This window comes from Callorhinchus milii, unplaced genomic scaffold, assembly GCF_018977255.1.
Source record: "Callorhinchus milii isolate IMCB2004 unplaced genomic scaffold, IMCB_Cmil_1.0 Scaffold33, whole genome shotgun sequence".
Lineage (NCBI taxonomy): Eukaryota > Metazoa > Chordata > Chondrichthyes > Chimaeriformes > Callorhinchidae > Callorhinchus > Callorhinchus milii.
The window spans coordinates 1,343,782-1,370,150 of record NW_024704774.1 but is presented as its reverse complement, the minus strand read 5'-3'; the positions used below and the strand labels follow the sequence as shown (position 1 = coordinate 1,370,150).

General features: G+C 49.0%; 1 long non-coding RNA gene across 1 annotated transcript; it reads right to left on the bottom strand.

Moving 5' to 3' along the window:
- Nucleotides 1-18,305: 18,305 nt before the first annotated feature.
- On the bottom strand, nucleotides 18,306-26,089 carry LOC103171579. The gene is made up of 4 exons (XR_486832.2): nucleotides 25,479-26,089; nucleotides 23,259-23,331; nucleotides 21,099-21,210; nucleotides 18,306-18,923 (listed from the first exon to the last, which is right to left on the bottom strand). It is a non-coding gene; the product is annotated as an uncharacterized LOC103171579 (long non-coding RNA).
- Between the last annotated feature and the right edge of the window lie 280 nt (nucleotides 26,090-26,369).

Below are 26,369 nucleotides of genomic sequence, written 5' to 3'. Positions count from 1 at the left end.
ATCATCCGAGTGTTTGCGTAGTCAAGCCTTGATATGACGATTGCATAGATGAGAATTTAGGCGGCTTGAAGGGTAAGGCGGTGGAGGAGCTGCGCCATTTGCGGAGGTGGGATAGACCGTGTCCTGACACGAATGTGGGGAAGAAAGGATGGTTGAGAGTCAAACAAGAGTAAAAGCTTCCGGAGTGGCTTAGCAAGGTTGAGTGTGCAACCATGGATTGTGATGCTGTCAACATCTGAGGTGAGGAGGCGCTGACGGAACCCAATCAGGAGAGCCTCGATCTTTACCTCAAATAATTAGCTCTCATCCAGGACTTCATGTCTGACAGCCAATATGGCAGAACAGCAGTGGTCCTGGATTAATGAGTGGAGGCCGGAGGTAAACTTAAGTGACGTCCGCATACATGTGGATTGACCCCATGTCTCAGATGATGTCACCAAGAGGGAGCATGTAAATTTTGCTGAGGAGTCGATCAAGGGCAGAGCCCTGAGGAACGCTGCCCAAAATGGTTAAGGGGCTGTACGAGAAGTCATTTGTGGAGGAGAAGCACTTGGGTTGTAAAGCATCTGTGTGTACCCACATGTTTCTGCGGCTCTTGTGGGTTCGTACATTCTCCCATCTGTTGGCTGGTTACCATCAACTGTTGCGCCCTCTGTAGGCTGAATACCATCATCTGTAGTGGCATTTGTTATCTGGTTACCATCAAATATGTTGCCCTCCGTTGGTCGGTCACCATCACTTGTAGCGCCCTCTGTTTTCCGGTTACCAACACCTACAGCACCATCTGTTGCCTGTTTACCATCAATTGTAGCGCTCGCCGTTGGCCGGTAACCATCACCTATACCGCCCTCTGTTGGCCGATCACTTTCCTGTATAACAGCCCATCTAGTGGAACAATCCGTGGCCTGGATGCTTTGTCTTCTGCAGCACAGTACCGAAAAGCATCCTCCCATACTGCAACTGAGATCAGTATTAAATGGAGCGATTTATAGATAGTTGATGTGGTTACACAGATATACAGTTAATGAATTAACTGTCCTTGGTTGGCCTGTTACTTCCTTGTCATGTGCACTTATATCCAAAGCAGCTCTGGATCTCCTCACGATTTCGTCATAGGTTGCGGGTCTTAGATCCACAACCTTCTCACTCACAGGCGAGAGAGCTACCAACTGAGCAAAGAGACACACACTCAAGTTGTAAAGTGTACAGTTAGGCCAGCCCTCAGTACGGAATTCAACACCTGCCAGAGGTAACCTGTGAAAGAGAGGTATATATTGAAAGGAGGATTGGTAGAGATCAGGAGAACTTTTTTTCACCCACAAAGCAGTGATGATCTGGAGTGTCCTGCGGGAGCAGTGGTTGTGGCAGCATTTATATTGACTTTCAAAAGGGAACCAGATTAAAAATTGAGTCAACGAACAAATAACAAATAAAGAGCAAAAGGATGGTCAAAGGAAGGGCGGGGCCGATTAGGGACCAGAACGGAAAACTTCTTGTGGAAGCACTGCTGTATTGAATGAGTACTTTGATTCTGTATTCACATAAGAAGATGACGCCAATGTCACAGTAAAGGAGAAGGAGGTAAACAAATTGGACAGTATCAAAATAGATAGCGAGATGGTACTTCAAAGATGAGATGTATCTTTGATTGCTGAGCGAAGTTCAGGTGGAAATAGTACAGGCTCTGGCCACAATACTTCAAACCTCATCGGATATGGGAGTAGTGCCTCAGCACTGGAGGGTTGCAAGTATTAGTAGCCTGTTCAAAAAATGGGAGAGGGATAAACCTGGCAACTACAAGCCAGACAGCATAACGTTAGTGGTGGGGAAACTTCTCGAGACCTCAAACAGTAACAAAATCAATTTTCACTTAGAAAAACATGAGCTAATTAACGACAGTCAAGGCAGATTTGTTAAGGGCAAATCGTGTCTGACAAACTTAATTGAGCACTTTGATGATATAACGGAGAGGTTTCATGAAGGTAGTGCAGTTGATGTAGTGAATATAGATTTTCAGAAGTTGTTCGAGAAGGTACCACATATTACACTAGTTAGCAAAATTGAAGCTCACTGGATAAACGGGGTAGTGGCAGGATGGACATGAAATTGTCTGGGAGACAGGAAGCAACGGCTAGTAGTAAACGGTTTATTTTCAGACTCTGTACTTTGGTGTCCCCCATGGTTCGGTATTAGTTCCACTGCTCTTTTTGATATATGTGAATGAAATGAATATGAGGAGAGGAAGAGAGAGGGGAAGATGGGGGTAGAGGGGGAGAAAGTGTAGGGGGAGAGGGGTGAGGGAGTTGAAGAGAGAGGGGAGAGTGGAGGAAGAGATAGGAGAGATGGGGAGAGAGGGAGGAGAGAGGGGGCAAAGTGCAGGGATTGAGGGGGAGAGAGCGGGAGAGAGTGTGGCAGAGAGGGGTGAGAACATGTGGGAGAGAGAGGAGGGAGCGAGAGGGGGGAGACAGAGGCAGAAAGAATGGGACAGCGGGGGGAGACGAGAGGAGAGAGAATAGGAAAGGGAGGATTGAGAGAGAGGGGTGGGAGACAGGGTAGAGAGAAAGGGGAGAGGGAGGGAGATAGCGCGGAGAGAGAGTGTGGAAAGAGGGATAAAGTGGAGGGATTGAGGGAGCGACAGCCGACGCGCGTGCGCAGGCGCTTCTCCTCCCCTCCCAGATGCGGTAATGACATCACTAGGTACCCAGTGACATAATGGAGCAGCAGAGAAAATGGTGAGGCTCGACTTCTGGTGCAGATTCAATGCGGCGAGTGAGCAATGGCCAAACTGTGTCCGGCAAGCAGTTTAGGCCTTGTCCTGGCCTGGGCTGATCACCCAAGCCTAGCCACCCCAGCCCAACCCAACCTGGTCACACAACCCCACCGCAGCCCAGCCTGCCACGCCAACCCAGTCTGGCCACCAGACGAAAGCCGAGACGGCCACACCATCCCAACCCAATCAGCACACCCCAGCTTGATCACCCCAGCCCTGCCTGGCCACTCCAGTGTGTGTGTTTCTCCGTTAATAAAGATATAATCTACATTCCTGGGTTGTGTGTCTAACGCCCTGTTTATGCTGCCACAAAGGTTCAAAATACAATATGGTTTTACAGCTCAAAGTAAGAAGATTTACGCCAAATCTATATTCTCAGCCGTCCGATTGTCAAAGAAACAATCGGCCCCAGTTTGAGCTGTTGCTATGTGCTGAGGGTATATTTTAGTTGTGTTTGATTGACATATTGTTTTTGCTCTTTGTTCTCTTGCTGTGACTGTCAGCAGCCGAGAGGAGCAAGAGGCTGTGAGTTCAGCTCTGCGCGTCCGTTGTGGTTAGTTACCCAGGTGCCTGGTTTCCTGTCTTCATGTGCAAGCAATCAGACAGATGCAGCACAAGAAGCCGGGGTTCAGTTGTTGACTGAAAACCCTCCGACATCTCACTGTGGATAGCCAGCGAACAGAGAGGGCATAGCCCACACACTGAGACCTGCATGACCAGGGCTGCGGGTGTGTCTCTGTGTTTCGGTAGGGCAGCCCCACATTGTGTGTTCTGCATGTCGAGGGCTGCGTGGGTGTGTGTTTGTGTACAGGGAGTGTAGAGAAAGTAAGAGAATGGGGGAAAAAGAGTCGGGAGAGAGGAGGCAAAGTAGAGGGATTCAACTGGACAGAGAAACATAAACTCATAGAATCGTACAGCACCAAAAGAGGCCATTCGGTAGTAAATGGTTTATTTTCAGACTGTACTTTGGTGTCCCCCATGGGTCGGTACTAGTTCCACTGCTCTTTTTGACATATATATATATATATATATATGATATATTTAAGAGTCCTGTAGCTCAGTGCTTAGAGCACTCGCTTTGCAAGCGAGAGACCTGAGTTGAATTCCAGGCAGAGGGCCAAACCTTGTGCAAGTTTCCTTACTCCACACAGAGCCTAATAATAATCCCTCCAAAACCAAAAACAATAATAAATTGGTCATTTTCAATCTACGACAGTTTGTGGGACATTGCTGTGCGCAATTGGCTGCCGCGTTCGCCCACAAATATAGAGTCAATACACTTTACAGTGTGTTCTGTGAAGCGCTTTGGGACGTCCTCCCGACGTGAAAAGCGCTATATCAAATGCAAGGATTATTAGGATTATATGTGAATGAATTGATTATAAACAGCAACATTTTGAAGTTTGCAGATGACACGAAAATTAGGAATGTGATAAGCAGAGAGGAGAATGGCAGCAGGTGACAGCAGGACAAAGACAGGCTGGTGAATTAGGCAGACGCACGTCAGATGAAGTTTACTGTAGAGTAGTGTGAGATGATGCATTATGGGAGCAAGAATGGGGAGAGGCAACATACAATAAATGGCTCAGTTTTAAAGGGGTTTCAGGAACAGCTACGTGTGGGTTGACATATATAGGCTGATACGGGCTTAGCAGGTCACAGACAGCGTTTCCTAACTGAGTATAAACGCAAAATCCCAAAAAATGTGCGTGCATCACGTGTGTTGTTAACCTATCCACACTTCCCATAAAGAGGAGCACTACAGAGAGGGGGTTATAAGAGCTATTTGGCAACTGTGCACTGTAAAGGGGGCAGGACACCGAAATGGGGCAGCTTTGGTCCCTCCACCAAAGAGGAGACCGCAGAAATGTCCGCCGCACCCTAATCCGCCACAAGGGGCAGCTGCTGTCACACCTGTAACGCGATAATACTCAATAGCGTTTGTTTCTCTTCAAGGATTAGTTTGCTTGAATATATTATATCTGAAACTCAATATATATTTTGTTGCTAAACTAACAGCTGATTGTCAGGACTTTCTGGTTTAAATGCTCCTGGTCTCACACACAGGTCTGATAAGAGACAGCACACAGTGTGGGCACTGCCCTCCCGAAACACATACACACTCACACACACACAGGCAGAGACAGATATAGCGGATAATGTAAGCACTGAAATCCTACCGCCCCCACCGCTACCCTCCCAGCTCCATAGTTGGCCACTGGGAGAATTTAGAGGGTTTTCAATCAACTAAATCCCCAGCTTCTTGTTCTGTGTCAGACACGTTGCTTGTACAAAAAGACAGGAAACCAGGCGCTGTGGTAACTAACCACAGTGGACGTGCAGAGTTGAACTCACAAACTCTTCTTCCTCTCTGCTGCTGACAGTCACAGCACGAGAGCAAAGAGCATAAACTATATATCAATCAAAACACTTGAATAAGCCATCAACATACATCAACGGCTCAAACTGAGGCCATTTGTTTCACTGAAAATCGGAAGGTTGAGAATCTAGGCTAGGTGTCAATCCTGCTAGTAAGTGCTGTAAATTTAACTTGTGTAGGGATCATTTGTGTCGCCATAATCGGGCGTTACTCACACAGCCCAGCAGAGCAGATTTTTAACAGGGAAAAAGCAGCCTTTCCACAAACACACAATTTCCTCTCTGGGCCTCAGTGAGACTTAGTATTCTGGAACACAGAGACACACAGAGACAGAGTCAGAGCGAAATATACACACACAGACAGAAACAGCGAGATATAGACCCAGAGCGATTGATACTGAGACATACACACACAAATACAGAGAAACAGAGAGAGACTCCCACAGAAACATAGACATACGGAGAGACCTACAGATATGCATAGAGACAGAGCGCAAATTCACCTAACAGTATATTCTGTGAAGCGCTTTGAGACGTCTAGAAGACGTGAAAAGCGCTATATCAGATGCAAGAATAAGTATTGTGCATTACTATATAAACAGAAGTGTGTTTGTGGAGTAATGAAACTTGCCAAAGGTTTTGCCCTTCACGGGAATCGAACCACGGCCCTCTCAACTGCGAGACGAATGGTCTAACCACAAAGTTTCAACTTCGATTTCAAGATCCTCTCACTCGTTTTCAAATGACTTCATTCACTCGCAGCTCCCTACCTCTGCGCCCTGCTAACTGCCCACTCCACTACCCACTGCTTCTGCTCAGCCGGCCCAAGCCTCCTGTTTGTCCCTCGTACCCTCCGCTCCACTATTGATGGCGGTGCCTTCAGTAACGACGCAACGAACACTCTCCTACAAACCCTCCGCCTTGCCCACTCCCTCCCCAATTTCAAATCCTGCCTAAAGACCTTCATTTTTGATGGAGCTTACGCTCACCTACTCACACCCTCTCCCCCAGGCTCGGGGTCGGACTCCACCACTGCCAAACGTTCCGGGAACCTAACCGACATAATGGGCTATGTGTAAACGCAAGTTGTCCTTGTTATTGCTGTTGCAAGCTACAGGACTCCACAAATCTCCAGATGTAAAGGGACCGGTTGCTGAGGTTAAGCATTAATTTAAAAGACGATGTTGATGTCATTGATGCCCTCAGGCTACCTTGGTGCTGCTCTCTATGTCCAGTCGCTGACGAGTGTGAATTGCCACCCCCTGGTCCTTTTGTCTTTCACTCTCCTTCTCTCTCTGAGCTGCCGATCTCCTGATCACAACAAAGGGAATGGTCAGTTGCTGTTTCTGCTTCAGACACACTGATTTACAAAGCCTCAGTCTATTTGTTTGTCTGCCCGCTTTCTGGTGACGCGATCTCTTCTCTGATGCTGATTGGCCCCAGTTCCTCAACGTATACTGGAAAGACTTCTTTGGTTTGGAGGAAGAAAACACTCAGCCTAATTTTCATCTTTACGAAACCCACCTCCTGCCATCAGAGTACTTTGGGGAGAGAGGGGGAAAACAGTGGGAGAGTGAGGGCAATGTGAAGGGATTGAGAGGCAGAGATGCGATGGGAGAGAGGGGGCAATGCGGGGGATTGAGGGGAGGATGAGGGAGAAGGATGGAGGAGGAGAGCAAAGTGGGGGGATTGTTGGGGGACAGAGTGGGAGAAGGGGGAAGCTGGATAGATTGAGGGGGAGAAAGAAGTGGAGAGAGCTGAAGTGGTGGGGCAAGGTGGAGAGATTCAAGGGGAGAGAGAGGAAGAGAGAAGAGATAAAGAGCGGTAAGGTGGAGGGATTGAGAGGGAGAGAGATAAATTAAGATTGGGAGAGTGAAGTGGGAGAGATAGGCAACGTGGAGGGTTTGAGGGTGAGGAAGAGGAAGAGGTAAGGGGACAGCGAAGGGACAGAGAGGGGCAAGCTGGAGGGATTTCGAGGGAAAGAGAGGGAGAGCGAAGGGGCAATGTGGAGGGATTGAGCTGAAAAGAGATGGAGAGTGAGGAGAGGGGGGAGAGAGAGAGACGGAGCGAGGGAGGGAGAGGGGGCGTAGAAACGAGGAGAGGGTGAAGGAGAGGGGGAGAAAGGGGGGCGAAATGGGGATGAGGGGGTGAGAGAGGGGGGAGAGCGGGAGCAAAGCGGAGAGTTTGAGAGAAAGAGAGAGGATGAGAGAGCGGAGAGTCGGGGGGAGGAAGAAGTGGGTGATAATCGGGAAGAGGGAGGCGTAGAGGGGTGGTTCAAGTGTGGTGGATTAAGGGAGAGTGGGGGCTGATAGAATGTGGCAACGCGGAGTGATTGAGGGGAGAGAGGGGGAACCGATTGGGAGAGAGCTGGCAAAGTGGAGGATCTCAGCTGGATAGAGCGGGAAAGGGAGGAAGCTAAGTGGAGGGATTGAGGGAAAGACAAACGAGGAGAAAGGATGAGAGATAGTGGGAGAAAGAGGGGAGAGGCGGACAGAAGGGTAGACAGTGTGGAAGATAGAATGGGAGAGAGGGGAGCGACACAGTGCGGAGAGAGATCATAGAGAGGGTGAGAAGAGAGAGGAAGAGAGAAGGGAAGATGGGGGGAAGAGGGGGAGAAAGTGCAGCGGGTGAGGGGGGAGGGAGTGGAAGAGAGGGGGGAGAGAGAGGCAGAAAGAATGGGACAGCGGGGGGAGAAAAGAGGAGAAAAAATAGGAAAGAGAAGATTGAGAGTGAGGGGTGGGAGACAGGTTAGAGAGAAAGGGGAGACGGATGGAGATAGAGCGCAGAGAGTGTGTGGAAAGAGGGGCAAAGTGGTGGGATTGAGGGGAGACCCCTCTCAGATGCGGTGATGCCATCACTAGGTGCCCAATGACATAATGGAGCAGCAGAGAAAATTGTGAGGCTCGACTTCTGGTGCAGATTCAATGCGGCGTGTGAGCAATGGCCAAACAGTGTCCGGCAAGCAGTTTAGGCCTTGTCCTGGCCTGGGGTGATCACACACGCCTAGTCACCCCAGCTTAACCCAACCTGGTCACTCCAGCCTGGTCACACAACCCCACGGCAACCCAGCCTGCCACGCCAACCCAGTCTGGCCACCCGACGAAAGCCGAGACGGCCACACCATCCCAGCCCAATCAGCACACCCCAGCCTGAACACCCCAGCCCTGACTGGCTACTGCAGTGTGTGTGTCTCTCCGTTAATAAAGATATAATCTACATTCCTGGGTTGTGTGTCTAACGCCCTGTGTATGCTGCCACATACGTTGAAAATACAACATGGTTTTACAGCTCAAAGTAAGAAGATTTACACCAAATCTATATTCTCAGCCGTCCGATTGTCAATGAAACAATCGGCCCCAGTTTGAGCTGTTGCTATTTGTTGATGGTATATTTCAGTTGTGTTTGATTGACATATTGTTTTTGCTCTCTGTTCTCTTGCTGTGACTGTCAGCAGCCGAGAGGAGCAAGAGGCTGTGAGTTCAGCTCTGCGCGTCCGTTGTGGTTAGTTACCCAGGTGCCTGGTTTCCTGTCTTTATGTGCAAGCAATGAGACAGATGCAGGACAAGAAGCCGGGGTTCAGTTGTTGACTGAAAACCCTCCGACTTCTCACTGTGGATAGCCAGGGAACAGAGCGGGCATTGCCCCCACACTGAGATCTGCATGACCAGGGCTGCGGGTGTGTCTCTGTGTTTCGGTAGGGCAGACCCACATTGTGTGCTCTGCATGTCGAGGGCTGCGTGGGTGTGTGTTGTGTACAGGGAGTGTAGAGAGAGTAAGAAAATGGGGGAGAAAGAGTGGGGAGAGAGGGGGCAAAGTAAAGTGATTCAACTGGACAGAGGATCATAGACTCAGAGAATCGTACAGCACAAAAAGAGGCCATTCGGTTTAAAATGATTTATTTTCAGACTGTGCACTTTGGTGTCCCCCATGGTTCGGTAGGAGTTTCACTACTCTTTTTGATATATGTGAATGAATTGAATATAAAAAGCAACATTTTGAAGTTGGCAGATGACACGGAAATTAGGAATGTGATAAGCAGAGAGGAGAATGGCAGCAGGTGACAGCAGGACAAAGACAGGCTGGTGAATTAGGCAGACGCACGTCAGATGAAGTTTATTGTAGAGTATTGTGAGATGATGCATTATAGGAGCAAGAAGGGGGAGAGGCAACATACAATAAATTGCTCAGTTTTAAAGGGGTTTCAGGAACAGCTACGTGTGGGTTGACATATATAGGCTGATACGGGGTTAGCAGGTCACAGACAGCGTTTCCTAATTGAGTTTAAACGATATATCCCAAAAAATGTGCGTGCATCACGTGTGTTGTTAACCTATCCACACTTCCCATAAAGAGGAGCACTACAGAGAGGGGGGTATAAGAGCTATTTGGCAACTGTGCACTTAAAGGGGGCAGGACACCGAAATGGGGCAGCTTTGGTCCCTCCACCAAAGAGGGCACCGCAGAAATGTCCGCCGCACCCTACTCCGCCAAAAGGGGCAGCTGCTATCACATCTGTAACGCGATAATAGTCAATAGCGTTTGTTTCTGTTCAAGGATTAGTTTGCTTGAATATAATATATCTGAAACTCAACATATATTTTGTTGTTAAACTAACAGCTGATTGTCAGGACTGTCTGGTTTAAATGCTCCTGGTGTCACACACAGGTCTGATAAGAGACAGCACACAGTGTGGGCACTGCCCACCTTACACCCATACACACTCACACACACACAGGCAGAGACAGATATAGCGCATAATGTAAGCACTGAAATCCCACCGCCCCCACCCCTCCCCTCCCTGCTCCATAGTTGGCCACTGGGTGAATTTAGAGGGTTTTCAATCAACTAAAACCCCAGCTTCTTGTTCTGTGCCTGACACGTTGCTTGTACAGAAAGACAGGAAACCAGGCGCTGGGGTAACTAACCACTGTGGACGTGCAGAGTTGAACTCACAAACTCCTGTTCCTCTCTGCAGCTGACAGTCACAGCACGACAGCAAAGAGCATAAACAATATATCAATCAAAACACTTGACTAAGCCATCAACATACATCAACGGCTCAAACTGGAGCCATTTGTTTCACTGTAAATCGTAAAGTTGAGAATCTAGGATAGGTGTAAATCCTGCTAGTAAGTGCTGTAAATTTAATTTGTATTGAGATCATTTGTGTCACCATAATTGGTCGTTGCCCACACAGCCCAGAACAGCAGATTTTTAACAGAGAAACAGCAGCCTTTCCACAAACACACAATTTCCTCTCTGGGCCTCATTGAGACTTATTATTCTGGAACACAGAGACACACAGAGACAGAGTCAAAGGAAATATACACACACAGACAGAGACAGAGAGATATAGACCCAGAGCGAGTGATACAGAGACGTACCCACACACATATAGAGAAACAGAGAGAGACTCACACAGAAACACAGAAACACGGAGAGATATACAGATATGTATACAGACAGAGGGGAAATTCACCTTACATTATATTCTGTGAAGTGCTTTGAGACGTCTAGAATACGTGAAAAGCGCTATATCAGATGCAAGAATAATTATTGCGCATTATTATATAAACAGAAGTGTGTTTGTGGAGTAATGAAACTTGCCAAAGGTTTTGCTATTCACGGGAATCGAACCACGGCCCTCTCAACTGCGAGACGAATGGTCTAACCACAAAGTTTCAACTTCGATTTCAAGATCCTCTCACTCGTTTTCAAATGACTTCATTCACTCGCAGCTCCCTACCTCTGCGCCCTGCTAACTGCCCACTCCACTACCCACTGCTTCTGCTCAGCCGGCCCAAGCCTCCTGTTTGTCCCTCGTACCCTCCGCACCACTATTGATGGCGGTGCCTTCAGTAACGACGCAACGAACACTCTCCCACAAACCCTCCGCCTTGCCCCCTCCCTCCCCAATTTCAAATCCTGCCTAAAGACCTTCATTTTTGATGGAGCTTACGCTCAGCTCCCCCCACCCTCTCCCCCAGGCTCGGGTCGGACTCCACCACTGCCAAACGTTCCGGGAACGTAACTCACATAATGGGCTATCTGTAAACGCAAGTTGTCCTTGTTATTCCTGTGGCAAGCTACAGGACTCCACAAATCTCCAGATGTAAAGTGACCGGTTGTTGATTATAGACATTAATTTAAATGACGATGTTGATGTCATTGATGCCCTGAGCCTACCTTCGTGCTGCTCTCTTTGTCCAGTCGCTGACGAGTGTGAATTGCCATCTCCTGGTCCTTTTGTCTTTCTCTCTCCCTCTCTCTCTGAGCTGCCGATCTCCTGTTAACAACAAAGGGAATGGTCAATTGCCGTTTCTGCTTCAGACACACTGACTTACAAAGCCTCAGTCTGTTTGCTTGTCTGCCCGCTTTCTGGTGACGCGAACTCTTCTCTGATGCTGATTGGCCCCAGTTCCTCAACGTATACTGGAAAGACTTCTTTAGTTTGGAGGAAGAAAACACTTCAGCCTAATTTTCGTCTTTACGAAACCCACTTCCTGCCATCACAGTACTGAGGGGAGAGAGGGGGAAAACAGTGTGAGAGTGAGGGCAATGTGAAGGGATTGAGAGGTTGAGATGGGGTGGGAGAGAGGGGGAAATGTGGGGGATTGAGTGAGAGGATGAGGGAGGAGGGTGGAGAAAGAGAGTATGGTGGGGGGATTGTTGGGGGACAGAGTGGGAAAAGGGGGCAAGGTTGATAGATTGAGGGGGAGAGAGAGGAAGAGAGAAGAGATAAAGAGGGGTAAGGTGGAGGGAATGAGCGGGAGAGAGATAAATTAATATTGGGAAAGTGAAGGGGGAGAGATAGGCAAAGTGGAGGGTTTGAGGGTGAGGAAGAGAAAGAGGTAAGCGGAGAGAGAAGGGACAGAGAGGGCCAAGCTGGAGGGATTTCGAAGGAAGGAGAGAGAGAGCGAAGGGGCAAAGTAGAGGGATTGTGCTGAATAGAGATGGAAAGAGGCGAGAGGGGGGAGAGAGAGAGACGGAGCGAGGGAGGGATAGGGGACGTAGAAAGGAGGAGAGGATGAAGGAGAGGGAGAGAAAGTGGGGCGAAATGGGGAAGAGGGGGTGAGAGAGGGGGGAGAGCGGGAGCAAAGCGGAGAGATTGAGGAGAAGAGAGAGGATGGGAGAGTGGGAGAGACGGGGGGAGGAAGAAGGGGGTGGTAAACGGGAAGAGGGAGGTGTAGAGGGGTGGTTCAAGGGTGGTGGATTAAGGGAGAGTGGGGGCTGATAGAATGTGGCAACGCGGAGGGATTGAGGGGAGAGAGGGGGAACCGATTGGGAGAGAGCTGGCAAAGTGGAGGAAGTCAGCTGGATAGAGCAGGAAAGAGAGGAAGCTAAGTGGAGGGATTGAGGGAAGGACAAAGGAGGAGAAAGGATGGGAGAGAGAGGGAGAAAGAGGGGAGAGGCGGACAGAAGGGGTAGACAGTGTGGAAGATAGAATCGGAGAGAGGGGAGTGACAAAGTGGGGAGAGAGAATCATAGCGAGGGTGAGGAGAGAGAGGAAGAGAGAGGCGAAGATGGGGGGAGAGGGGGAGAAAGCGCAGTGGGAGAGGGGTGAGGGAGTGGAAGAGAGGTGGGAGAGTGGAGGAAGAGAGAGGGGAAGATGGGGGGAGAGGGGGAGAAAGTGCAGGGGGAGAGCGGGAGAGAGTGTGGCAGAGTGTGGTGAGAACATGGGGGAGAGAGAGGAGGGAGCGAGAGGGGGAGATAGAGGCAGAAAGAATGGGACAGCGGGGAAAGAAGAGAGGAGAGAGAATAGGAAAGAGAGGATTGAGAGAGAGGGGTGGGAGATAGGGTATAGAGAAAGGGGAGAGGGAGGGAAATAGAGCGCAGAGAGAGGGTGGAAAGATGGACAAAGTGGAGGGATTGAGGGAGAGACCCCTCCCAGATGCTGTGATGACATCACTAGGTGCCCAATGACATAATGGAGCAGCAGAGAAAATGGTGAGGCTCGACTTCTGGTGCAGATTAAATGCGGCGAGTCAGCAATGGCCAAACAGTGTCCGGCAAGCAGTTTAGGCCTTGTCCTGGCCTGGGCTGATAAACTAAGCCTAGCCACCCCAGCCCAGCCCAACCTGGTCACTCCAGCCTGGTCACAGAACCCCACCGCAGCCCAGCCTGCCACGCCAACCCAGTCTGGCCACCCGACGAAAGCCGAGACGGCCACACAACCCCTGCCTAATCAGCACACCCCAGCCTGATCACCCCAGCCCTGCATGGCCACTCCAGTGTGTGCGTTTCTCCGTTAATAAAGATATAATTTATATTCCTGGGCTGTGTGTCTAACGCCCTGTTTATGCTGCCACAAACGTTCAAAATACAACATGGTTTTACAGCTCAAAGTAAGAAGATTTACGCCAAATCTATATTCTCAGCCGTCCGATTGTCAACGAAACAATCGGCCCCAATTTGAGCTGTTGCTATGTGTTGATGGTATCTATCAGTTCTGTTTGATTGACATATTGTTTTTGCTCTTTGTTCTCTTGCTGTGACTGTCAGCAGCCGAGGAGGACAAGAGGCTGTGAGTTCAGCTCTGCACGTCCGTTGTGGTTAGTTACCACAGCGCCTGGTTTCCTATCTTTCGCTTCAGGCAATGAGACAAATGCAGTACAATTAGCCGAGGCTTGAATTGTTGCCTGGAAACTCTCTGAATTCCCACTGTGGACAGCGATGGAGCAGGGAGGGCAGTCCCCACACTGTAAACTCTGCATTTCCATGGCTCTGTGTGTGTGTGTGTGTGTCTCTGTGTGTGCGTGTGTGTGTCGCTTGGGTAGTCCCCACATTCTGTGCTCTGCCTGTCGAGAGCTGTGTGTGTGCGTGTGTGTGTGTAGGGAGTGAAGAGAGACACGTGGAGTCCTGTAGCTCAGTAGTTAGAGCACTCGCTTTGCTAGCGAGAGACCTGAGTTCAATTCCAGGCAGAGGGCGAAACCTTGGGCAAGTTTCCTTACTTCACACAGAGCCTAATAATAAACCCTCCAAAATCAAAAACAATAATAAATTGGTCATTTTCAATCTACGACTGTTTGTGGGACATTCCTGTGCGCAATTGGCTGCCTCGTTCCCCCACAAATATACAGTCAATTCACTTTACAGTGTTCTGTGAAGCGCTTTGGGACGTCCTCCCGACGTGAAAAGCGCTATATCAAATGCAAGGATTATTATTATTATTATTATTATAGAGAGTGAGAGAGAGTGAGCGGCGTTTGGGTAGATAGCGGGCAGCGATTCAGCTGGACAGAGAAGGAGCGGTAGGTGAGAAAGTGGGGGCAAAGTGGGGGGATTGAGAGAGAGACTGCCTATACAAAAGAGCAGACAATCCCCTCCCCAACCAGACGCGGTGATGACGTCACTGGAAGCCAGCCTCTCAATGACGTAATGGAGCGGCACAGATGATGGTGAGGCCGGGCTTCACGATGAGATTCAATCGGGCGTCAAATGGTTGAGTGAGCAATGTCCGATCAGTGTCCGGTAAGACAGTGTAGGTCCTGGCCTGGACTGGCCACCCCAGCCTGGTCACACCAGCCTGGCCACCTCACTCCAGCCCAGACTGGCCATCTCACCCCAGCCTGGCCACCTCCCCCCAGCCCAGCCTGGCCATCTCACCCCAGCGTGGCCATCTCACCCCAGTCTGGTCACCTCACCCCAGCCTGGATACCTGACCCAAGCCTGGCCACCTAATCCAAGCCTGGCTATCTCACCCCAGCCTGGCCAACTCACCCAAACTAGCCTGTCGACACCATCCCAGCCTAATAAGCACCACAACAGTCTGGCAGTCCCTGTGCGTGTGTGTTACTCCGTTAATAAAGATATAAACTGCAGGCTAAGTGGTTAAGGCCTAAGTATGCTGCCATAAGTGATCACAATACAACATGGTCTTACAGCACAAATTAACAGGATTTACATCAAATCTACATTGTGATTCGACTGCTAATGAAACAAACGGCCCCAGTTTGAGCTTTTGCTATGTGTTGATGGCATATTTCAGTTGTGTATGAATGACATGTTGTTTTTTGCTCCTTGTTCTCTTGCAGTGACTGTCAGCAGCCGAGAGGAGAATAGGCTGTAAGTTTAGCTCTGCACATCCGATGTGTTTAGTTACCCCGGCGCCTGGTTTCCTGTCTTTTTCAGCAAGCAATGACATAAAAGCAGGACAAGAAGCCGAGGCTTTACTTGTTGACAAAAAACACCTCTGAATTCTCACTGTGGACAACTATGGAGCACAGTAGGCAGCGCCCACACTGAGAGCTCTGCATGTCCAGGGCAGTGTGTGTCTCTGTGTGTCGCTAGGGCAGCCCCATATTGTGTGCACTGCCTGTCGATGCAATTGTGTGTGTGTGCAGGGAGCGAAGAGATAGTGAGAGAAGGGGGAGAGAGTGTGTGGAGAGAGGGGTCCTAGCGGAGGCATTCAGCTGGACAGAGACGGAGAGGAAGGGGGGAGAAAGTGGGAGCAAAGTGGAGGGATTCAGGGAGCCGAGGCGCATGCCCAGACTCTTCCCCTCCCACTCAGACGCGGTGATAACGTACTGCCAGCCAAACGCCCAACGACATAATGGAGCGGCAGAGATGATGGTGAGGCCCGGCTTCATGAGGAGATTCAAGGCGTCAAATGGTTTAGTGAGCAACGGCCAAACCGTGTCCGGCCAGTACGTGTATGCCCTGTCCTGGCCTGGAATGGTCAGCGCAGTCTGATCATATGAGTCCATCCCAGCCTGGCCACCATAGCCCAGCCTGGCTACCGCACCCCAGCCCAGCATGGCTACCCCATCCCACCCAGCCGATCCTGCCCACCCCACCACATCCCAGGTTAGCCACCCGACACCATCCCAGCATTGCATCTCTACCCCGGCCTGACCACTCACTCCAAGACTTGACACCCACCCCAAACCTGACCACCACATCCTGGCTACCCGAGCCAGGCTACCGCAGACCTCTCCAGCCTGGATATCTCAAATCAGCCTGGCCACCCCAGCCTGGCAACATCTATCTGGACACCCCACCGCAGCTTGGCCAGCTAACCCCAGCCTGATTGCCCAAGCCCAGCTATGCCACCCCAACGCAGACCAGCCTTGCAGCTCAATCCTAGCCGGGCCACGCTATTCACTCCACTCTGCATACCCCAGCCCAGCCCATCCTGACCACCGCAATCCAGCCTAGCCAGCCCACTGCAGAATGTTTAAATCAGCCCAGCCTGGTTACCACACACCAGCGCAGCCCGTCCACCCAATACTTGCTTGGCCTCCCCGCCGCACCCCAGCCTGGCCACAACAGTCCAGCCCATTCTGACCAACCCACCCCAGTCTGACCACCACAATCCAGCCCAGACCAGACTGGTCAACCCAGCCTGGCCACACCACTACATCATAGCCTTGCGTCCCCACCACAGCCTGGACACCCCACCCAAGCTTGGACACCCCATCAAGCCTGGCCACCACACCCCAGGCTATCCACCCCACCCTAGGCAGACCACCCCAAACCAGCCCAGTCTGGCCATCCGAAACGAGCATGGGCATCCCAGCTGGGCCACCTCAGCCTGGCCACCTCAGTCTGCCCACCCCATCCCAACCCATCACACTCCGGCCTGGCCAACCCAAACCAACCTGGTTACTCCGCAGCCTGGCGACCCCACCGCAGAGCAGCATGCCCACTTCACTGCAGCCTGGCCACCTCACCTCAGCCTGGGTACCACGTCAGATCCCAGCATGGCCATCACTTCCCAGCCCATCTCAGCCTGGCCACCCAATCCAAAAGTCGACACCCAACCCAAGCCTGGCCACCACATCCCAGGCTGTCCAACTCACCCCAGCCTGTTCCCTCATCCCACTCACCACAGCCAGGCCACGCCCGTCCAGCCCAGCTTGGCCATCGCAAACAGCCTGGCTACCCCAGCCTGGCCAACCTAGCCCAGCCTGGCCAACCCGGCCCAACCTGGCCACCTCACCGCAGAGCAAACTGCCCACTCCACCCCAGGATGGCCACCGCTCAACAGCCCAGTATAGTGACTCCAGCTTGGCCTCCCCAGCCGAGCCTGATCACTCCAGGCTGCCCTCCCGACCCTAGCTCAGCCTCGTCATCGCATCACAACCAACCCCAGCCCAGCCTGGACACACCACACCAGCCAGGCCAGCGCAGCCCAGACTGTTTTACCCTGCCCATTCTGGCGACCATATCCCAAACCAGCCCGCCCACCACATACGTCCAGACACATCATCCTGCCCTAGGTACCCCGACTCACCTCAGGCTAACCAACCCAGCACATGATGGCCACACAGCTCAATCTGGCCACCCCACTCCTCTCAAGCTCAGCGTGGCAACCCCAGCCCACCCCAGACCAGCTTGTCCAGGCCACACCACCCCAACGCAGCCTGGCCACCAAATCCCAGCCTGGCCACCCAACCCCAGCCTGGCCACCTAACCCCAGCCTGGCTATACAACACTAGCCTAGACATCCCACCCTAGCCTTGCGAACACACACAGCGAAGCCTGGCCAACCCACTCCAGCGCAGCCTGGCGTCCCCACCCAAGGCCAGCCTGGCCATCCCATACCAGCCTGGGAAACTCAGCCTGGCCACCCCTACCCAGCTCAGACCTCTTTGCCCATAAATGCCTGAACACCCCAGACTAGCTTGGCCAGCGCACCCTACACCATCCTTGCCACCTCAATGAAGCCTTTCCACGCCATCCTTGCTTGGATACCCCACCTCAACCTGGACGTCGCATCCCAGCCTGGCCAACTCACACTAGCCCAACCAATCCTAACCACCCCACCTTTCCAGCTCTGCCTCCCCAGCCCAACCTGGCCACCAGACCCAAGATTGGCCACCACAGCCCAGCAAACGCAAACCCAGCCTTGACACACCACTGCAGCCCTGCCCGTCCATCCCACCCCAGCTTGGCTGCCCCAACGCAGCCCATCCTGGTCAACCCAGCCCATTCTGGTCACACCAGCCCAGTCTGGCCACAACACCCCACCCAGCCTGCGCACCCTACCCCAGCCCAGCCCAGCCCAACTGGCAACCCCATTGCACCCCATTGTTTGTGAAAATGCCGCTGTTTCTCTGTTAATAAAGATATAAACTGTGTGGATAACGCCAATTATGGTGACACAAAAGATCTCAATACAACATGGTTTTACAGCTCAAACTAACAGGATTTACACCACATTTATATTCTCAATCGTTGGATTGTCAATGAAACAAACGGCTCCAGTTTGACCCGTTGATCTGTGTTGATAGTATATTGGATCTTTATGCGAGCTGCGAGCTCCACATGTCCAGGGCGGTGTGTGTGTGTGTGTCACTGTGTATAGTACGGCCACACGGTGAGCTCCGCGTGTCCAGGGCTGTGTGTGTGTGTATGTGTGCGCGCGCGAGTAGGCAGAGCAGTGCACACATTGTGTGCTCTGACCGTCCAGGGTGGATCCTACTCCCAAAACAATTCTATCTTCAACCATTGAATCCAAAATGCTCAACTTCTAAATCAACTCAGCCCCAAATCAACGCTGATAGACACCGACTCTCGGCTGCTGCACAATGCCAGTCTTGGTCGCTGCCACCAATATCCTGGTTGGGCTCTTCGGGACGGGTCTACTGAGTCTTTGTCTTTGGGGGAGTCTTGGCTGGGTGGGACTTCGGAGGTTCTTCATAGGGAGCCTCCGGTGGGCTTCTTCAGAGCCGTGTCTTACGGTGGCTCTACCAGAGGTCTTTCAGAAAGAATGATAAACTAAGGTCCAGTTCCTGCTGAGTTAAGGACAGAAGCTAACGATGTGGAGAAGCTGTTGGAAAAAGAGAAGGGAGTTTCTTCAGGTGTTAAAATCCATACTAGCTCAATTGCAGCTGTATGAAATCGCTTATATGGGACATGATGGCAAATGGCAAAGGAAGATGTATAGCTGAAACATTGTAATAGCGTTAACTTAGCAGCGTTTCCGGATATGATGCATAAAGAACACAATACCTCCCTGCAAAACGGGCTCAAACATTCAACTGCTAAAGGGGAAAAAAACTGAACAGAACAGCAGCATTTCATTAGTGGAGTTTTATCTGTGTATTACTCTGGACAGTAAACTCACTTCGAATCTCCAATCTGCTTTTTAATAATACTAGTAATAATGCTTGCGTTTGATATGATGTCTCAACACGTTTTCGAGACGTTTCAGAGAAGTATTCAGTATTTCAGACAAAGTATTATTCAGAATCAATGTGAATTTCTATCAGAGCACGGGAAGTAAGCACATGAAACTCACAATTGTAATCAGCAGAATGAGCAAAACTGGACATCAACCACTTATCTTTCTTTCCCCCATGCATTCCCTGACCAGGAACAAATTTTTCCGCCTCCCCCATATTGCTCAGCTCCATCCATACCTTACATCCACGACAGCCTAAACACTCACCCAGGCCTTCGTCACTTCCCAGCTGACTATTCCATTGCCCACCTCAATGGTCTCCCCAGCGCCACAATACACAACATTCCACTAACACAAAACTGCACCGGCCCGCTTTGACCAATTTTGAAATGGAGAAAATCTGCAGCTCATAAATAGAGTAGTAGAGAGTAGGTGAGTGTTTGTGAGAAATAGAAGCGTTTGGAATAATTTACAAATCAGTTGTGAGTTTTCTTTCTCCAGAATATCTTTGAGCTGATGATAGACATTCCGTTGTTAATAATAATAATGATAATAATAATCCTTGCATTTGATATAGCGCTTTTCACGTCGGGAGGACGTCCCGAAGCGCTTCACAGAACACACTGTAAAGTGAATTGACTGTATATTTGTGGGCGAACGCGGCAGCCAATTGCGCACAGCAATGTCCCACAGTCGTAGATTGAAAATGACCAATTTATTATTGTTTTTGGTTTTGGAGGATTATTATTAGGCTCTGTGTGGAGTAAGGAAACTTGCCCAAGGTTTCGCCCTCTGCCTGGAATTGAACTCAGGTCTCTCACTTGCAAAGCGAGTGCTCTAACCACTGAGCTACAGGACTCCATACATACATACATACATACATACATACAGACATACAGACATACATACATACATACATACATACATACAGACATACAGACATACATACATACATACATACATACAGACATACATACATACATACATACATACATACATACATACATACATACATACATACATACATACATACATACATACGTACATACATACGTACGTACGTACGTACGTACATACATACATACATTCATACTCTATTATGACATTTGCACTGTATTGGTAATTACTGGGACTTTTTAGGGATCAATAATGAGCTCAACTGTGGTATCTCAAATATTGTTGAATTAAACATATATTTGCAAAATCGTGGTGAATAAAGCAACATGTTTTTACTATTGTGCTGTGTTTATCCACACATTTTTGTTGCTTTCAGTAATAAAGATTTAACTTGAGAGTTGCTCAGTCCTGCTGCTTTGATGGCTTTTGAGAACATTGCAATCAAATAATGAAGCCAGACTCCAGCCTGCAATACCTCGGGTGGCCACACGGGAAGCAAATATAAGAGAAAAAAAATTCTGCCAATTGGTGTAATTTATTTGAAATCTGACGGTAAAATAATTCTGGTTAAGCCCAGAAGAAGTAATATGTTAAGCTTCAACATGAAGTCTGGGACACGCTCTACGCCCTCTCATTCAGTATCGAGAGGGCAATTGTGGTGTCCTCCATAAATGAGATCTACAACCAGCCAGGAATCTCACTGATTTCAGTGGCTCTTAAAGTGATGCTTTGGGCAGTCACTACACATAGTTTGCCGGATTGGAGACTCCTGGTTTGATCAGGAAGGAGCAGAATAGCTTCTCTTCCTTGATCGATGTGTGGGACAGGTTGCGCCTCTGTATAATATCACAGAAAGTTTAAAGATATAGAGGATAATCAGCTACAATGCGTTCTTGGATTTCCGCAAGGCCTTGGAGCTGATACCTTTCTTCAGCGTAAGTTCTTCTATAGCTTTTTGTCAATCCATATCGGCAGCTTCAGGCCTCTCCTCCACTCGCTTTTTGTTTTAGAGCTCAAAGCCTTTCCGGTTCGGCCCCTGTGGAGTAAATAAACAAAATTGCAGGAATGAGACTCACAGTGTACACAGAGTCCATGAAGCCCTTATAACACTGGCAACTATTCCAATATTAAAATGATGCTCAATTTGTCGGCAATTCCGTTCAGTGTTAACTGAAATAAAAGCGCAGACTGACTCCTCAGTGCCAGCACTGGGGGGAAGTGCTATATTAATAATAATAATGATAATCCTTCCGTTTGATATAGAGCATTATCTCATCTTTGAAACGTGTCAAAGCCCCTCACAGAATATACCGCAAAGTGAATTGACCGTAAAGTTTGTGGGAATAGCCCTATAAATTAGACGTTAAAGCTTTCTGTCCGTCTGTGCCTGATGAGGATTAAAAGTCCACTGCAATGCGTGAAAAGAGAACAACAACAACAAGATTCCATTTATTGAGCGCCTTTGCACGTCGGGAGGACTTCCCAAGGCGCTGTACAGTTGGGTCAGGACCCGAGCAGTGGGGAAATGTTCAGGGTGAGGGGAGGGAAAGGAGGGAGCGAGGAGGTGCTAGAGAGTCGAAAGGTGAGATTAAGGCACGATCAAAGAGAAAGGTCTTGAGACCGGCCTTGAAGAAGGAAAGGGAGGAAGCGACGAAGGCACTGGGGGATAGAGTTCCAGAGCCTCGGGGCTGAGAGGCTGAAGGCCCGGCCACCGATGGTAGGCCGGTTGGGGCGGGGGATGTGGAGCAGACCGGAGCCAGAGGAACGGAGGGTACGGGCAGGTAGGTAGGGGGATAGTAGGTCGGAAAGGTAGGAGGGAGCAAGGCCGTGAATGGCCTTGTAGGTGAGGGTGAGGAAATTTCCTGCTTACAGACAATCGCCCCCAGTCAACCTTAATCAATCCATCCAAGGGTGTTTGTGGCACATTGCTGTTTGCATATTGGCTGCTACATCATCCCACAAACTGCATATTTACACCAGTTTAGAGTGTATCCTGTGAAGCACTTTGAGATGCTTCAACAAAGGATAAGACGCTTTATCAAATTAAAGAACTATTATTGTCCTTAATTGTGGTAAAATCTTTTTTCATATCGTTCGGAATGGTTGATGTTAAGGGGGAAGGAGGAGGACAAAATGTCTCAAGAGGGTTACCAGACGTGAGAGCTCATAAGGAATTCCTTCATTCAGACCATCAATAAGATGAACATGGAGGGATGGAATTCGAATGTTGGATTAATCATAAAAAGGGAAAATAGAGTTGGCGTTGGCAAAGACACAATGGGATAATTTACATCTTATGCTCAATCTTTCTGTGTAGCTTCTTTCAGGAAGAATACGTTGTTTTGATATCTTCATTGTTGAGATTCCTCCTCTGTTACCCAGACTGCTTCCTTTATACACTGAACCCGCGGCTTCAGCTACATCTTTTTTGTGACTGTACCCTGACGGGATGTGTGATCTCTACTTTTTGCTCTGAAATGCGGAACGTAAGAATGCTATAGGCATATGCCACACTGACTCAGTTTGACTCACTCTCGTCTCTGTGTCAGGAAGTTGCGTGTTGAAGCTCCACGTCGGGTCATGGAATCCTCCTATTCTAAACTGACACTGTAATACAATGCTGGGGATGAGCTACATTGTTGGAGGTGACACCCTTCGTTTGAGAATCCATATGCAGTCCACGGAGAAGCGCTTCTCCCGAAAAGAAATGCAAATCTACTGGGATCATCCTTGTGTGACAGATTACTGCTATCTGGATAGATTGTATACATTAGGCCTCTCATCACTAGAGAAGAGATGTTCAACATGGGACGCCAAAGAAGGATCTACAACTATAAAATGATTTCTTAAGGTTAGAAAATGGACGATGAATTTCGTAACAAAGGGTCACAAATCTAATTGTTACGATGGGATCCAAATATGACGGATTTTAGAGGAAGTTAGACACATGAAGAAAGAGGGAATAGAAGCGAGGGAGGTTGGAGCACGGAGAGACAGCAAACACCGGCATGGACTCGCTGGGCCAAGTGGTCTGATTCCGTGCTGGAAATAAATGTAAAATATATTTAGTATTGTGCTAATTACCTCCTCCCTTTTCTTTCTTGCTAGATTCCTCTTCCTGGCTTCCATCCTCAATTTGTAGCGTTCGCTGCTGAGACTTAAACAACAAAGTGCAGCTCATATCAAGGATTGATTTCCAAACAGATTGATTTCAAGATCTTCTGGATACTTTTGAAATCCCTTCATGCTCTCGCACCTCCCTCCCTTTCACATCTGATTACCAGCCACTCCACCACCAGCTATCTCCGTTCGGCTGGCTCCGACGTTCTGATAATCTCTCGTCTTCTCCACGATTAAGTGGCTGGAACTTATTCCCACAAACTCTCCATCTTCCCCCCTCTCTCCCCTCTGTCAAAACTCGTCTAAAACCACTACTTTTTGATTGTGCTTACGGAGACATACACCTCCCTCTCGCTCTCTCAGACTCCTCCGCTGTCAGGCGCTGTGGGATGCTACCTCACGTGAAGGGCCAATAAGTGTGACATTAATGGGGTATGTGGTATTAATGATGTGTGTGAGGTATTACTTGTGTGTATATGCTATTAATGGTGCTTGTGGGTTATCAGTGGGGTGTGTGACATATTAATGGGGTGCGTGTTATTAAGGGCTGAGTAGTATTAACGCGCTGTATGGTATTGATATGGCATTTGGTATTAATGGCTTATGTAGTACTTATCGGGTGTTTGGATATAAATTATCTCTATGCTATATTAGTATTATGTGTGATATTATTTGGGTGTAGGGGTTATTAACGGGGTGTGCAGGGTATTATAATAATAGTAATAATAATCCTTGCTTTGATATAGCGCTTTTCACGTCGGTAAGACGTCCCAAAGCGCTTCACAGATCACACTGTAAAGTGAATTGACTGTATATTTGTGGGCGAACGCGGCAGCCAATTGCGCACAGCAGTGTGCCACAACCAGCCGTAGATTGAAAATGACCGATTTATTAATGTTTTTTGTTTTCGAGGGATTATTATTAGGCTCTGTGTGGAGTAAGGAATGTTGCCCAATGTTTGGCCCTCTTCCTGGAATTGAACTCAGGTCTCTCACTTGCAAAGCGAGTGCTCTAACCACTGTGCTACAGGACTCCACAGTGGAGTGTAGCGTAACAATGGGTTGTGGTGTATTAATGAGTTGGTGTTATTAATAGAGTATTGGGTATGAATTCGTGGTGTTATTAATGGGGTGTATGGTATTAATGGGGTATGTGGTATATTATTGTGGCGTGAATGGTATTAACTGGGTGTGGGGTTTTCATGGAATGTGGGATATTAGTGGATGTGGCGCATGAATTCAGGGTGTTAGTAACGCGATGCATGGAATTGATGGGATACGTGGTGTACTAATGTGGTGCGGCGTATTAATTAGTTGGGATTATGAAAGTGGTGTTGGGTACAAATGGGGTACGTTTTGTAATCATTGGGTTTGTGGTCTAGGAATGGAGAGTCTGACGAATTAATGGAAATTTGGCGTATATTAATGAGGTATGTGGTGTATTAGTGTGGTCTGTGGAGTAGCAACGGCGTGTATGTGGTATTATTGGAGGCTCTGGTGTTAATAGTGCATTGGGTATTAATGTATTGTGTCGTGTTAATACGGTGTGTGGTATTAATGGGTGTGGGGGTATTTATTGAATATGTGTTATTAATGGGGTTTGTGGTACTAATGTGGTATGAATTGGGTGTGTGGGCTATCATTGGTGCGTGTTGGGGGTAATTAATGAGGAATATGATGTATTAATGGATTGTGGAGCATTAATGTGTTGTGGGGTACCAATGGAGTGTGTGGTATTCATGTTGTGTGGGATAATAATGGGGTATCGAGTATTAAAGAGGTGTGTGGCATCAATGTGGTTTTAATGGCATGGGTGGTATTAACAAGATTGCAGTGACTGTAAATTTTGTGAGTGTAACCCGGTAGCCAAGGGCACAGCAGTGTCCCACAAACTGCCGTCTGGTGAGGGACCAACTTGTTATTTTTCGCATGGAATATAACAACGGAAAGTCATTTACCAATCGACTATCAACCAGGTTCCTGCATAGCTGGTGAATTAAAGTGACCAAAAATAATCACTCTCACTCAAACTCACCCAAATCCTCACACAGACACTCTCACACAAATCCTCTCTCTCTCGCTCTTTCTCTCTTACACAAACACACACACACACACTGTCACAGTCCCTCTCTGTCACAGACTCTCTCTTTACCACATTCTCGCTCTCTCATTCTTTCCCACTGACCTGAGCCTCTATCAGCCCCAGTTGTCCAGCAGTTCGGGGCCGCTCTCTGCGGATGTTCCTCGACCATGTTTGAGCTTCTCCTCCGTCAAGCTTTACACTGTCCCCGCCCATTCTCTCCCGGGTGGTCCATTCCTAACACCGCCCCCTCAGTCAGAGCACCGTTACTACGTCACCGCCTACGCATTGGCTCATTCCAAAACCCGCACCCTCAGCCGCAGCTTCCCATTGGTCTGCCTCCACTTGAATCAATAGTCGCGCTCTGATAGGTCCAGGTCCTTATCAATCATATCCACTCCTACCTCGCGGTCTCACCACCCGCCACACTTTCCACGTCGACTCGCTTTCCATTGGTCCATTCAAACACACGCCCACAAAGCCAGAGCTTACCATTGGTCAGTTGCGTTTTCAATAATATTATTTCATCTGATATGTCCTTCGCCAGGTCAACTATCTGCCCTCCTTCCTGTCTCGCACACTCTTTCCAACCGTCACTATCTCTCCGCCAATTCGCTGCCGATTGACTCCTTCCAACACTTCCCAGCTTTGGATTGGTCATCCCAGCTGTCAATCTTCTGCCCTCCCAGTCCTTCATGTCTCCCCTCTTTTCCCCCAGCCTGGGTTTACCAGCTGTCAGTGGGAACCAGCCTCAAAGTCCATTGGCATGGCTTTTACGGGGCTTATAATCCCTTCAATTTTTTGTAAAACTGATAAAAATTCGACCGCTTCAACCCACGACTGTATGTAAAGTCGTTTCTCGATGACGTGATGAGGCGCTGTACAACTGCAAGGCTGATCGTTGTTATTATACACATTTGCTTTCTTGCGAAGTCCAGCATCAAAGGCGCTCTCCAAATTTACCTGTCCGTGTGACCAAAGGAATTTTATCTCTTG